The following is a 15,102-nucleotide window of genomic DNA, read 5'->3' as shown; positions in this document are numbered from 1 at the left end:
TCAATTAAAAGTTCGTTCGTCGTTCTTAACGAACGATCGTTGTCGCATGTGTGTACGTAGCATAGGTGTCGACCAAGTATCCTAACACTATTATCCATATAATGGTTGTACCTGGATATTACATATAAGAGCAGTGCAATTTGGATGACCATGTCAATGAAACATTTTCACATCCATGTGTTAGGTCGCATGCATTAAGAAAATGCTTTAAGGCTGCTTGCACACCAAGACGTTACAGGCGCACGTTAGTGCGCCTGTAACGCTCCCCCAACGCACAGCAATGTAACACAAGTGGGCTGTTCACACAGCCCACGTTGCGTTACATGTAACGCTGCACGTCCTGTGCAAAGTGCAGCATGCTACGGCGTTGGAGCGGCTATAGCCGCGTTAGACTGTTTGCACATGCGCAGTGGGGGGCGGAGGAGGCGGGGAGAGCCAGCTACAGTAGCCGCGCACATGGCTACTTAATATTCACTGCACTGGCGGGCGCTGATTGGCCGGCGGGACCACGTGATGCGGAGTGTCTCGCTCCGCATCACGTGGTCCCGCTGGCCAATCAGCGCCACTCTGGGAGATATTATGGGCATCGAGCAGCCTAACGCGGCTCACTCTACCGTCGGCTTTTGCAGCACCATACGTTGTGTTAGGTGCACGTTATGCGACCTTAACGTGCCACCTAACACAACGTCTTGGTGTGCAAGAAGCCTAAAGAGACACTGAAGCAAAAATAAATAAATAAATGATTTGTATGTGTAGTACAGCTAAGAAATAAAAAACATTAAGCCTGGAATACACAGGTCAATCCGGCGGCCGATTAGCCGCCGGATCGACCCCAGCTGCGTCCCCGGATCGATTACCGCTCGTTCTCGCCGGCGCTCCTTATCAGCCGCTCGATTCCCTGCCATTGTCCGCCGGTGGGGATCGAGCAGCTTGATCGGACCAGCTGAATATTATCAGCTGGCCGGATCAGCTGCTCGATACACGGTACAGAAACGTACCGTGTATCCCAAGCATTAGGATCAGAGACACAAGTCTAATTGTTTTCAGTGCGGAAAGAGTTAAGAAACTCCAGTTATCTCTCTGCAAAAAAGCCATTAAGGTCTAGTCGCAGAGAGGGCTGTCTTCTGAAGTTTATCTCAGCTGTCAGTGAAGAATTTTCTTTTTCTCTGCCAGAGGACAGGTCAATAGTTGCCAAGACTGCTCTGAAAAAATAATTTAGAATGCTGAGTAGTGTGGAAACTGCAAATATTAAATAATGCAAGGTTATAAAAAACACACATTATATAACTGAAAATACAAATATGAGAATATTTTCTTTGCTACTAATTTTCTAGTAATTATCCGTACTACACAACAAATTCATTAGATCATATTTTTTATTTCGCTTCAGTGTCTCTTTAAATATTTCTAAACATTTCCCTCGACTTTCTGTAGTATCTGTTAGGTGTAATTTACACTTTATCAGTTGCACTGCAACTGTGAATCCAGCCTCACTAGAAAAGGAAGACATTGGCCTCAATTCACCAAGATCATGCTGGAGATACGGCAAGAAAAACCGTACCACCACACAGTAAGGCCCGGTTCACATTAGCGTTCGCTATCAGGATTTTCCGGATCGGATCCGGAAAGCATACTGTACCAACGGAACGTACGTTCCGCATAGCAATGTAATGTCTATGCGGACGTTCACACGCGTCCATTCCGTACGTGCCGGATCCGGACTCTTTTCCAACATGCGCTATTTTTTGGGTCCGGATCTCCGGCCCACGCATCCTGACCGGAGCCTGACAGCACCATCAGGCACACAAAACCAATGGGGAACGGAAGGCACAGAACACACTGCCTACAAAAACCTGACATTCTACCCCACTTCCTATGCGTATCCAAGCGGCCATTTCGGATGGGGACACATGGGCCAAGCATGTCTGGAGTGGAGCAGCAGTGACAGACATGCTGGAGCTGTTTTGGCAGAATGTCGGAGGTGGAGGTGAGGCCTACAGCGGAGGAACCTGATTCTACAGGTGCACCAGGTGCACCTTCTTCTGACCCCAACATTTTTTTATTTAATTTCGCTATTTTTTGCCCACGGATCCTGATGGCAGCCTGATGCATGCCTGATGCAAACGGACCGGATCCTGATCGGAACCGTACGGTTCTGATCAGGATCAGGTCCTGATCCGATCAGGATCCGGTCCGTTTGCAAGGCAAAACGCAAGTGTGAATGGGGCCTTAGAGAGTTATCTTATCTCTTCATTCCTTAAGTTACCTCTTCTGTAGTTATTTTCACACGCAGTTAATAAACAGCCTGTCTTTATCTCTGGAGTTATTTTAACCTCCTTGGCGGTAATCCCGAGCTGAGCTCGGGGTATGCCGCCGGAGGTCGCCGCTCAGGCCCTGCTGGGCCGATTTCAGTTCTGAAAAAAGCAGCACACGCAGCTGGCACTTTGCCAGCCGCGTGTGCTGCCCGATCGCCGCCGCTCCGCGGCGATCCACCGCGTGCAGCGGCGAAAGAGGGTCCCCCCAGCCGCCCGAGCCCAGCGCAGCCGGAACAAACAGTTCCGGCCGGTGCTAGGGGCTGGATCGGGCGGCTCTGACGTCAGGATGTCGACTGACGTTCATGACGTCACTCCGCTCGTCGCCATGGCGACGAGGAAAGCAAAACAAGATAGGCCGCTCATTGCGGCCTATCTTGTTACTTTCGATTGCCGGAGGCGATCGAAAGTACGGATCAGGAGCGCCCTCTAGTGGGCTTTCATGCAGCCAACTTTCAGTTGGTTGCATGAAATTTTTTTTTTATTAAAAAAAAAACCACATTGCAGCCTCCCTGGCAAAATAAATAAACCGCCAGGGAGGTTAAGGATTCAAGAGTTAACTTAAAGAAAGAAGAGTTAACTTTAGGTTTGCCTGAGGTAAAAGGTTTCCTGAATACTACATGCCTTAAGGTCCGTACACACGTCGGACTGCAGGAAACGACGGGTCCGTCGTCACCTCCCGCTGGGCGAGCATTCCAGCGACAGTCCGGCGTGTACAGTCTGTCTGCAGACTGATACGGCTGTTTCTGAGCGATCCACCCGGCTGATCGCTCAGAAGCAGCCGTATCAGTCTGCCGACAGACTGTACACACGCCGGACTGTCTGCTGAAAACACACCCAGCAAGAGGTGACGACGGACCAGTCGTCTCCTGCAGTCCGGCGTGTGTACGGACCTTCATCACCATGGTGAGGACTCTAGAAACGTTATTAAATACAGGAGATAAGCTTAGTGAATTGAGGCCATTGTTGCAGTCTTGAGACATACACTATATCACAAAAAGTATTGGACCACACATCCAAATAGTTGAATTCAGATGGTGTCCCAATCCCATCCATAACCACAGATGCATAAAATGAAGCTTACAAGCATGCAGACAAATTCTACAAACATTGTAAAAAAAGAAAAAGGATGGAGGAAGCCTCATTAGGATCCAGAAGCTTCCCCCCCCCCAGTTAAAGAGACTAACAGAATGTTCAGTCTTATTTCTTCTATCCTATAAGTTCCTATATGTGCTCTGGATTACTGCAGCCTTTTCTAGTTGCACTGTCTCTGTAATATATATAGGTCCTTCTCAAAAAATTAGCATATTGTGATAAAATTCATTATTTTCTGTAATGTACTGATAAACCTTACACTTTCATATATTGAAGTAGTTCAAGCCTTTTATTGTTTTAATATTGATGATTTTGGAATACAGCTCATGAAAACCCAAAATTCCTATTTCAAAAAATTAGCATATCATGAAAAGGTTCTCTAAACGAGCTATTAACCTAATCATCTGAATCAACTAATTAACTCTAAACACCTGCAAAAGATTCCTGAGGCTTTTAAAAACTCCCAGCCTGGTTCATTACTCAAAACCACAATAATGGGCAAGACTGCCAACCTGACTTCTGTCCAGAAGGACATCATTGACACCGTCAAGCAAGAGGGTAAGACACAGAAATAAATTTCTGAACGAATAGGCTGTTCCCAGAGTGCTGCATCAAGGCACCTCAGTGGGAAGTCTGTGGGAAGGAAAAGGTGTGGCAGAAAACGCTGCACAACGAGAAGAGGTGACCGGACTCTGAGGAAGATTGTGGAGAAGGACCAATTCCAGACCTTGGGGGACCTGCGGAAGCAGTGGACTGAGTCTGGAGTAGAAACATCCAGAGCCACCGTGTACAGGCGTGTGCAGGAAATGGGCTACAGGTGCCACATTCCCCAGGTCAAGACACTTTTGAACCAGAAACAGCGGTAGAAGCGACTGACCTGGGCTACAGAGAAGCAGCACTGGACTGTTGCTCAGTGGTCCAAAGTACTTTTTTTAGATGAAAGCAACTTTTGCATGTCATTCGGAAATCAAGGTGCCAGACTCTGGAGGAAGACCGGGGAGAGGGAAATGCCAAAATGCCTGAAGTCGTGTCAAGTACCCACAGTCGGTGATGGTCTGGGGTGCCATGTCAGCAGTGTTGGTCGACTGTGTTTTATCAAGGGCAGGGTCAATGCACCTAGCTATCAGGAGATTTTGGAGCACTTCATGCTTCCATCTGCTGAAAAGCTTTATGGAGATGAAGATTTCATTTTTCAGCACGACCTGGCACCTGCTCACAGTGCCAAAACCACTGGAAAATGGTTTACTGACCATGGTATTACTGTGCTCAATTGGCCTGCCAACTCTCCTGGTCTGAACCCCATAGAGAATCTGTGGGATATTGTGATGATAAAGTTGAGAAACGCAAGACCCAACACTCTGGATGAGCTTAAGGCCACTATCGAAGCATCCTGGGCCTCCATAGCACCTGAGCAGTGCCACAGGCTGATTGCCTCCATGCCACGCCGCATTGAAGCAGTCATTTCTGCTAAAGGATTCCCGACCAAGTATTGAGTGCATAACTGAACAATTATTTGAAGGTTGACTTTTTTTGTTTAAAAAACACTTTTCTTTTATTGGTCGGATGAAATATGCTAATTTTTTGAGATAAGAATTTGGGGTTTTCATAAGCTGTATGCCAAAATCAATATTAAAACAATAAAAGGCTACTTTAGTTTGTGTAATGAATATAAAATATATGAAAGTCTAAGGTTTATCAGGACATTACAGAAAATAATGAACTTTATCACAATATGCTAATTTTTTGACCTGTACATAGATAGATAGATAGATAGATAGATAGATAGATATCTATCTATACACACACACACACACACACACACACACACACACACACACTATTTGCCCCCTTCCTGATTTCTTATTCTTTTGCATGTTTGTCACACTTAAATGTTTCTGCTCATCAAAAACCGTTAACTATTAGTCAAAGATAACATAATTGAACACAAAATGCAGTTTTAAATGATGTTTATTATTTAGTGAGAAAAAAAAACCTCAAAACCTACATAGCCCTGTGTGAAAAAGAAATTGCCCCCTGAACCTAATAACTGGTTGGGCCACCCTTAGCAGCAATAACTGCAATCAAGCGTTTGCGATAACTTGCAACAAGTCCTTTACAGCACTCTGGAGGAATTTTGGCCCACTCATCTTTGCAGAATTGTTGTACTTCAGCTTTGAGGGTTTTCTAGCATGAATCGCCTTTTTAAGGTCATGCCACAACATCTCAATAGGATTCAGGTCAGGACTTTGACTAGGCCACTCCAAAGTCTTCATATTGTTTTTCTTCAGCCATTCAGAGGTGGAATTGCTGGTGTGTTTTGGGTCATTGTTCTGCTGCAGCACCCAAGATCGCTTCAGCTTGAGTTGACGAACAGATGGCCGGACATTCTCCTTCAGGATTTTTTGGTAGACAGTAGAATTCATGGTTCCATCTATCACAGCAAGCCTTCCAGGTCCTGAAGCATCAAAACAACCCCAGACCATCACACTACCACCACCATATTTTACGGTTGGTATGATGTTCTTTTGCTGAAATGCTGTGTTACTTCTACGCCAGATGCAACGGGACACGCACCTTCCAAAAAGTTCAACTTTTGTCTCATCGGTCCACAAGGTATTTTCCCCAAAGTCTTGGCAATCATTGAGATGTTTTTTTTTTAGCAAAATTGAGACGAGCCTAATGTTCTTTTTGCTTAAAAGTGGTTTGCACCTTGGATATCTGCCATGCAGGCCGTTTTTGCCCAGTCTCTTTCTTATGGTGGAGTCGTGAACACTGACCTTAATTGAGGCAAGTGAGGCCTGCAGTTCTTTAGATGTTGTCCTGGGGTCTTTTGTGGCCTCTCGGATGAGTTTTCTCTGCGCTCTTGGGGTAATTTTGGTCGGTCGGCCACTCCTGGGAAGGTTTATCACGGTTCCAGGTTTTTGACATTTGTGGATAATGGCTCTCACTGTGGTTCGCTGGAGTCCCAAAGCTTTAGAAATGGCTTTATAACCTTTACCAGACTGATAGATCTCAATTACTTTTGTTCTCATTTGTTCCTGAATTTCTTTGGATCTTGGCATGATGTCTAGCTTTTGAGGTGCTTTTGGTCTACTTCTCTGTGTCAGATAGCTCCTATTTAAGTGATTTCTTGATTGAAACAGGTGTGGCAGTAATCAGGCCTGGGGGTGACTACAGAAATTGAACTCAGGTGTGATATTCCACAGTTAAGTTCTTTTTTAACAAGGGGGCAATCACTTTTTCACACAGGGTCATGTAGATTTGGAGTTTTCTTTCTCACTAAATAATAAAAACCATCATTTAAAACTGCATTTTGTGTTCAATTATGTTATCTTTGACTAATAGTTAACGGTTTTTGATGAGCAGAAACGTTTAAGTGTGACAAACATGCAAAAGAATAAGAAATCAGGAAGGGGCAAATAGTTTTTCACATCACTATATGTACACACACACACACACACACACACACACACACACCAGTTCCTGGTTAGCGGCCATGTTTTTTGTTTGTAAACACTGCCTAAAACTGGCGATTAAAAGCCAGGATCACGGCGGGAGCGGCGGAAATGGCAAAGAGGGATGCAGGAGATCACAGTGACTCGATGGGTATGTTTTTCATTGTACAAATCGGATAATACAGATTATCTTTAAGTATCACGCAGGGGGAAGTTTTCTTTTTTATAGATCCTCTTTAACCGATTCCGGCCCGACGCAGTACAAATCTACGGCAGGCAGGGAGCGCTGCGGTCCTGACCGGACGTATCTTCTACGTCCCATTGACCTCGCCATTCCAGTCGCTCCCGTCGCGTTCAACCCGCCGAAATTTGCATGCTCTGCCGCCTCTATGACGGGAGAGCACTGTGAGCCGTGCAGGAGCCGTTTTCATTGGCTCCTGGCCCTGTCTTTCACGTAAGCAGCTCCCATTGGCTTACATGGGAAAACAGGGTCAGGAGCCAATGAGAGCGGCTCCTGACCCGCTCACATGACTCTTCCGTCATAGAGAAGGAAGAGTCTGTATCCTGGGGGTCCCGGCGAGCGGCAATGACGGCGGTTGCGGCGGTAAGGTGTGGCGATTTGACGGGAATCCGTCGGGATTGGACCAGCGGTCTCTGGTCCTTAGGTGCCCGGAGACCGCTGGTCCGAAAGTGGTTAAGGAATTCAAAACTTCACAATAACATCTGTAAAGCGCTTTTCGCCCAAACTCTAAGTGCCTATGTCTCAGATCAATAGTTGCAGTGTGGTGACGGGTTACAGAGGAAAAAAATGATGTGTTCTTAAATGCCAAAGTCAGTAACCCTTCGCACACTCACATGCAAATGTTCACACAAATGTATTCACAATCAATCATCCAGGAACCACTGTTATCCCTACAGCGGAGTTAAAAGCCAGGGTCTCAGTACAAAAGAATAAATTCTTGTGTGTAGCCACACCCCCTTTAGTACCTCCCTAATAACGTATTTAAATATCCTAACTTGAGGTGATGTGCCTGGATTTATATATATATTTTTTCATAAATGCCAGACTTAGTGTAGGAAAAATCAAGTCACTATTTTGGAGACCAGAAAGTATTATATCATAGATTCAAGTTAACAACGAAGTACTGTTACTAAATTCAGGAACAAGTTTCAGTGCTCCATTGAGTACATATTATTGTTGCTTTGTACCAGAAAGATTCTGACTTGGATGAAAATAGCACACGATGTTCAAGAACACTCACAAAAATATTTAGAAAGTTTCCGCCTGCAAAACCATTTGGATACGCCAGTTTATGGTCCTCCTATAGGAAGGTGGCTTCCAGTAGGTAAATATTTAGCACGCAGCCCCAAGCTCATAACTTAGATCAACATCTTCCCTGCAAGTCAAATACTCGAGAAAGAGAGCAGAAGAAGTTACAGATGGAAAAAACTGAGAACAGTGAAATAACTGTCAGATCTGAACATTAACACGGAGCATACGGTGAACACATTTGCACACTCTGCACTGAATGATATTCTGAAATCTTGCTGATTATATGAGCCAAACATTCCATACACACAGCCCTGGGTGGGTGTGGTAGCTCAATGCTTGCTTTACAGAACAAGTATTGATGCTCTGCTCACAATCTGAGTCCTGCACAGCATTTGAAGAAAGCTCTGATTGACTGGAATGTAGCTAGGTGGGTCACTGCTAGAAACAGTGTTTTGACAACACCGGAAAATAATCTGCCACCCCTTGTTCTTTCCAGAGAAGATATAAAAAAATATTCTGGGAATGGGAAGACACTTGCACTCCTCATAAAAATGTTAATCATCTCCTGCTGCTGCCATCCTTCTCACTGCCTGTTGGAATATTTCCACTTTCTGACCATGAAATAAAAGGGGTAAAGGAGGTAAACACAAAGATATACTTTGGATAGCTATAAATAGAATAATGTGCATATGCAGTGCATCACAGCACACTTCTTGCAACACATCTAGCAAAAGAATGTGGCACCATGGGTAATGCATTTAGTGAAGTCTCATTGAGAAAAAGGATGGATCAGTCCCCTTGTCCAATAAACAACATTTGACATGGTAGGGGACTTCCATCAGTGAAGTTTTAGACCAGCCTTGAAGTATGAATAATATGAGTAGAAAGAATAGTTACATTGTGTCTGCCTTGTGACAACAATGATAAGCAATTCCTCCAGGCAGCACCTGCCTATTTATTTTTCTCAAAAGATTAGAAGCATCAATGAACTCACTGGGGAGCATTTTAGGCTAAAGCTGCAAAAAGATGTGAAATTCTGACTGCTTCAGGCAAAAATCGAATGCGTAAACAGCCCCCCCCCCCCCCCCCAACTCCCTTGGGCACATCAGAAAGAAGGGGTGGGCAGCCCAGGACATTAGGTGAAACTAGTTCATCAGGCTGAATTGGACGCTGGAGTGACATCCCAACCCCTTACCGCCCATCTTACTTTCTGAGCCGGCGGCCGCTTCCTCTAGGATAGTTCTCAGCCCCTTTGCCTCAGTCTTAGACCCCAGCAATATATCCGCAGAGCAACTCAGCTGAGCGCTGGCTGTGGGCATTGTTCTTTTACTCACCTTGCCCACCCAGCTGTGTGCCACTCACGTACGAAGCAACCCCCCAGGTAAGCAAATGCCTGCTGCACGATTAATAAATCTCCCTTAGGACATGTGGCTGAAGCTGATGTTAAAGGGTGGTGACAGAGGCAGTGACAAAAGTGAAGCATGGGATTGTTTTACACATTTGTTTCTCAAGCTGCACAGCCCACCTCAACCATACTACATTTTATGCACAAGAGGAGTGGAAGCTTGAGTGGTTCGCTGTGCTATCACAGCCCGAACTAGACTTGCAGTTCACAGAAAGTGATATTTCAAAACCACAGTTTCTCAACAAGAGGTGCAGAGATCTGGAATATTTATGGATAGGTATAGAGCTGCAGGCAAGAACAACACACTGTTGCAGATTAAGGAGTTACTAGTACAGTAGCACCTCTGAGGTTCTTGTTCTAAACGGAACTCGTACTAGTTACTCCTTAATCTGCCTGATGAAGCAGGTCATAACCTATGACATGGGTTGCACTGTGGAGCATTCAATAAAGTACTTTTTTTAACTTCAATCTGATAAAATCGAGTCATCTTTGGCGAGGCAAGTCTACCACTACCTTCCTTTTTAAACAGTTTTTAAATGTATATTATCCTGCGTTTGGTGCCTCTTTTCTAATATCTGCAATGTGGCAATAAGATTGATCACTTGACCTGTGGGAGATCCATTCCTTCCATACACAGCACATCCATTTTCAATAGATTCCAGTGTGAAACCTTAGAGGGTGGAAAAAAAAAAAAAAAAAAAAGGGATCGAACTACAACATTATATAGCTTGATGTAATGCTATGCTATGGGCTGTTGATCTACCGCTGCTCTTCCTCCAGTCATTCGAGATTTTCCATCTGGTCTGATCGAGAATTTCAATAGATTTTTGGTAAAAATAACTTAAAAATATGACAGATGTAATATTGTGAGATTATCAGCAGATTCAATCAATAAAATCGATGTGTGTATGGCCAGCTTTAGTGCTGCTGTGTGTGACAGATACACCAGTCTATGTATTCACATATTACATCTGAAACATACGATTTCACTTCTCTTCATACTAGCAAGCTGATAGCAGATAATCTCAATAAATACTTTAAGCTCTGCATGGCTTTCCATTGAAAACAAAACAAAACAAAAAAATATATAAACACGCATTACAAAAAAAAAAAAAGAATAATAAAATAATGTAACAGCATGTCCTACTCATTGCACTCTTCCGTTGTAGATGAAAACGTTATCACGGTATACAGCATGTTTGATTCCCAGCAGGATGTTCCTGATACGTGTGCACGTGTGCCATGAAGCGGCATTGGTACTATTGTTACAACTTACTGACATGCTGGGAACAGATGCTTTATTTTGAAAATCACAAAGCAGTCATTACAGACTACTCCCTAAAAGCAGCAGGCAACAAAACGGTCTCTGCCCTGATGTCTCCACTGCTTATCACTCATTAGTTAACTGTGTTCCACTATAAAAAGTGCCACTAGCAAATTCACATTAGAAATAAGCAATGGAGTGCTCTGAATACACAAGATTATATTAAAACAGTATTCTATGTATAACAAACACCTACAAAAAGGCCTACATGAAATAATAGTGCATGGTAAAAAAAAAAAAAAGGCACAGGGATCGCCGCTAGTAAAATATCACTAAGGTTAGTGATATTGTACTAGTGAATTCTTATAGTAAAATAATCAGTGATATTTACAGGTTTTTACTATGGCTAAACCTAACCCTACTCTCACACAGAACCCATCTGTGGTGGTGCCTAACTCTACGACCCCACCCCTAGTGGTGCCTAACCCCAAGACCCCCCCCCCCCCCCCTCACTCCGGTGGTGTCTAAAGGCTCGTACACACGTCTGATGAAAGCAACGACGAGTCCGTCGTCACCTCCTGCTGGGCGTGTTTTCAGCAGACAGTACAGCGTGTGTACAGTCTGTCGGTGGACTGATAAGGCTGTTTCTGAGCGATCCGCCCGGCGAACAGCCTTATCAGTCCGCCTTCCATCAGGCGTGTGTACGAAGCGTAACCCTTAGACCCCCCCCAAGGTGGTGACTAAACCTAGATCCCCCTCTTTAAGCTAACCCCCCCCCCCCCCCCCCCCTTGTCCACACAAAGCCGCAATATGCGGCTTTGAAGGTAAATTTAGGCACCCGATTAGCGGCAAGACAGGCCGACAGGCCACTTGTTGCCGCTAATCGGGCGTCTCCGGCCACCAAAATTTACCTCCCATAGCTGCATATTTGCAGCAAAAAAGGTAAAATTGGGTGCCCAGGGGGGCCCTCTAGCAGCCCAAATTTCCATGTAATATAGCTAAATACGACTTTTATCATAGGCACCTATGGTGGCGGCATTTTTCCCATAAGGGCTCCTGCTGCCTTTTTTTTACATCTCAACAAAAAGATCCATCTTTGTAGTTTTGTGACTTCAGAGATACACTGCAATACTCCTATATTACTAAGAAACTGAGCAGTGGTGGAAGAGACAATAATGTTTTTTTTCCGGTGCGTGCTTTTGGGATTGGGATTGGCACTTGCCAATCACAATGACGCTTCAAAAGTGCCAGGAATCGCAATACAACGCTTGTATCAAGGCAACACGATTCCTATGGAATCGCAATTGTAGTGCCTGCTGCATTTTTCCTGCGATTGTGCTTCTGTCCCATTTAGTTCCACTAAATGCAACTTTGCAATTAAGCCAAAAGCTGCAAAGCAAATGCAGAAGAAATACAATTGCTTATCTCCTCTGCATTCAGTAATTTGTAGTGGAAAAAGGTCCAGAGGTAAGAAAAATTAGGACAGGGAAAAACAGACTGTAGGATGGTATTGTCAAAGAAAGTGTAAATTTAAACAGCATACATTTTTTGTTTCTAGAAAACCACTGCATATGACTAGAGGTGAATAACATTAAGGAGCAGGTAGATTCAAAATGTGGAGTATTGGATAACAGCATTCTGAAATATTATTTTTTTGGGGCAACGTCCAGTAGACCGTGTTCCACTGGACAAATGTCAGTAGGTTAAACTAGGTGGGTACACATAATGAAGGTAATAAACAGCTGTAGATATAGTTATTTTTAGGCATCAGTAAGATGGTTTTCATTAAAGAGACTCTGAAGCGAGAATAAATCTCGCTTCAGAGCTCATAAATAGCAGGGGCACGTGTGCCCCTGCTAAAACGCCGCTATCCCGCGGCTAAACGGGGGTCCCTTCACCCCCAACCCACCCCCCGCAAAAGTGTGTCGTGAAAAAGTCGCTGGCTGTCTCTTCCTGGAGGCAGGGCTAACGGCTGCAGCCCTGCCTCCAGTCGCGTCTGTCAGCGGCGCATCGCCGCCTCTCCCCCGCCCCTCTCAGTGAAGGAAGACTGAGAGGGGCGGGGGAGAGGCGGAGATACGCGCTGACAGACGCGCGTGGGGCAGGGCTGCGGCGGTTAGCCCTGCCCCAACCAGGAAGCGCTCCCCCGGTGTATCGAGGGGGATTTGGGGGTGAAGGGACCCCCGTTAAGCCGCGCTATAGCGGCGTTTTAGCAGGGGCACACATGCCCCTGCTATTTATGAGGTCTGAAGCGAGATTTATTCTCGCTTCAGACTCTCTTTAAAGGGGGAACTTACTTTATTTAGGGTAAGGTGTCAGAAGGGGGTTTTCATTAATAAGCGAAGGTATTCTGTTAGATATCAATCAGGGAAATCAGTGAAGGTTAGGTGAGCAGCAGAGGGTAAAAGGTGTGTATACTTGCTACACTAAACTTCATTGAGGCATCGCCATGCTGTATTGTTAGCGTGGTATGAGTTCTGGGATTGCTCTTTTGCCAATTGCTACTGCAATGGCGCAGAAACCAGAGCTATTTAAACCCTGGCCAAACAGAGCTTAAAGCGGTTAGCTGCACTTCCGCATTATCATGTTGTCCTACCTCCAGACCGTCAGTCTACCTCTCAGTGTTGTAAGCAACCTGGTCCTGTCCAATCTGGTCAGTCAAGTCCTGTCCGTTATGGCCAAGTCAGTCTTGCCAGTCCCGCCTGTCCAGTCAGTCCTATCCATTCGGCCCTTTTAGAAAGTACAGTCAGTCCTGATGAAGTCCTGTCACTGCTGCCAGTCCAGTCATTCTAGCTTGGTTCTGTTATTGCAGCCTGTCCAATCAGTCCATCTTGTCCTGTCCCAAGTCCAACCATTTAAATCTGGTTGGTTCTATTCAATGTTTTTCCAGTACTGCCAGCCCCACCTATCCAGTCAGTTGGCTCTGTTCACTACTGTCCTACCATGCCGGTCTTGTCCTGTCCATCCTTATATTAAAAGGATATGAGCGCTCGACAGATCTTTCTCAAATACTTCCCAGTACCAGCAAAGGTCCCAGTACCAGGGCCTCCAACACTTTAAACACAAATTTCAGGGATCCTGCATCCACCACAATCTGATATTAAAAAACAATTTCTTAAAATTGCATAATCAGTCTTTTACACAGAAGTCCTAGTACAAGAGTCCTTGGCCAGCCCCTGATGAGTCATACGTGACGAAACTAGTAGGGCGGAGCTTAACCACGGAGGGAGACGCTGGACCTCGAGGCCTTTTATTGATATGCGCATTTTATCTTGGAGATTGTAAGTGTGATTTTAAAAGCTTTTTATTGGAATAAAAAACGGTGTTACACTATGGAAGTGTCTGTTTAAGAGTTTAAGGTGCTGACAGACTGGAGGACGAGCTTCTGGAGGATATTTGCATGATATAACACCCGCTGATGCTGGTCTTGTTTGGTCAGCCATACCTGCTGGTAAGAGGCTAGTGTTTGCATAGTGCGTGGGGAAAACTGAGTGGCGGTGGGTCACAAGCGGTGTAAGTTTGCGCGGTGCACACATGGTGATATGCACAGCTAACCGTCATACTACACTATAGAGGCTTGTCTTTTTTGCATGTACGTATTGGGAGGCCATTGAAGAAACAAGAAGGTCAGAGAATCAGCACTGGCTGGGCCACAAACGGTATATGCCAACTGTCACAATAGGCATTAAGATCTGGTGAGCATAATCGTTGTCCCTATAAAGGATTCCAACTGATGTCTTGATAAGGATATATTAATTCGGCTTGCTGCAGTGGTGTATTGTGGATTAAGGACTCTTGTACTAGGACTTCTGTGTAAAAGACTGATTATGCAATTTTAAGAAATTGTTTTTTTAATATCAGATTGTGGTGGATGCAGGATCCCTGAGATTTGTGTTTAAAGTGTTGGAGGCCCTGGTACTGGGACCTTTGCTGGTACTGGGAAGTATTTGAGAAAGATCTGTCGAGCGCTCATATCCTTTAATATAAATTTGCTTTGGAGGGCACACACCCCTCAACTGATTGTAGCGCCCCAGGCATATAGGAGGTATAAATATAAATACATAATTAGAGAGAAGCGCACTATACCAAACCCTGTCCATCCTTACCCTGACAGTTGGACAGTCCAGTTCTATCCTCTCAGTCCATCCAATTAGTACTAACCATCCTGTCCTCACAGCATTTAAGGGTCCACCCTCCTATTCTTCTCATCACTAGGGGGGGCAATCCCAGGGGTCATGACCTGGTGACGACTAGGCAGCAGAGCAGTCAACAGTCTTCTCCGTGTGGTGACCATCCCTTGT

The 15,102-nt window shown here is 45.0% G+C and overlaps 1 protein-coding gene across 1 annotated transcript in view; it reads right to left on the bottom strand.

The window, feature by feature from the left end:
• The window catches only part of ATP10A (ATPase phospholipid transporting 10A (putative)), a 169,196-nt gene that overhangs the window by 106,810 nt on the left and 47,284 nt on the right, over positions 1-15,102 (bottom strand). The gene's annotated exons all lie outside the window — the stretch shown is intronic.

This window comes from Hyperolius riggenbachi, chromosome 2, assembly GCF_040937935.1.
Source record: "Hyperolius riggenbachi isolate aHypRig1 chromosome 2, aHypRig1.pri, whole genome shotgun sequence".
NCBI classification, from domain to species: domain Eukaryota; kingdom Metazoa; phylum Chordata; class Amphibia; order Anura; family Hyperoliidae; genus Hyperolius; species Hyperolius riggenbachi.
Note: the sequence above shows the minus strand (reverse complement) of the source record. Positions and strands in the feature narration are given on the sequence as shown.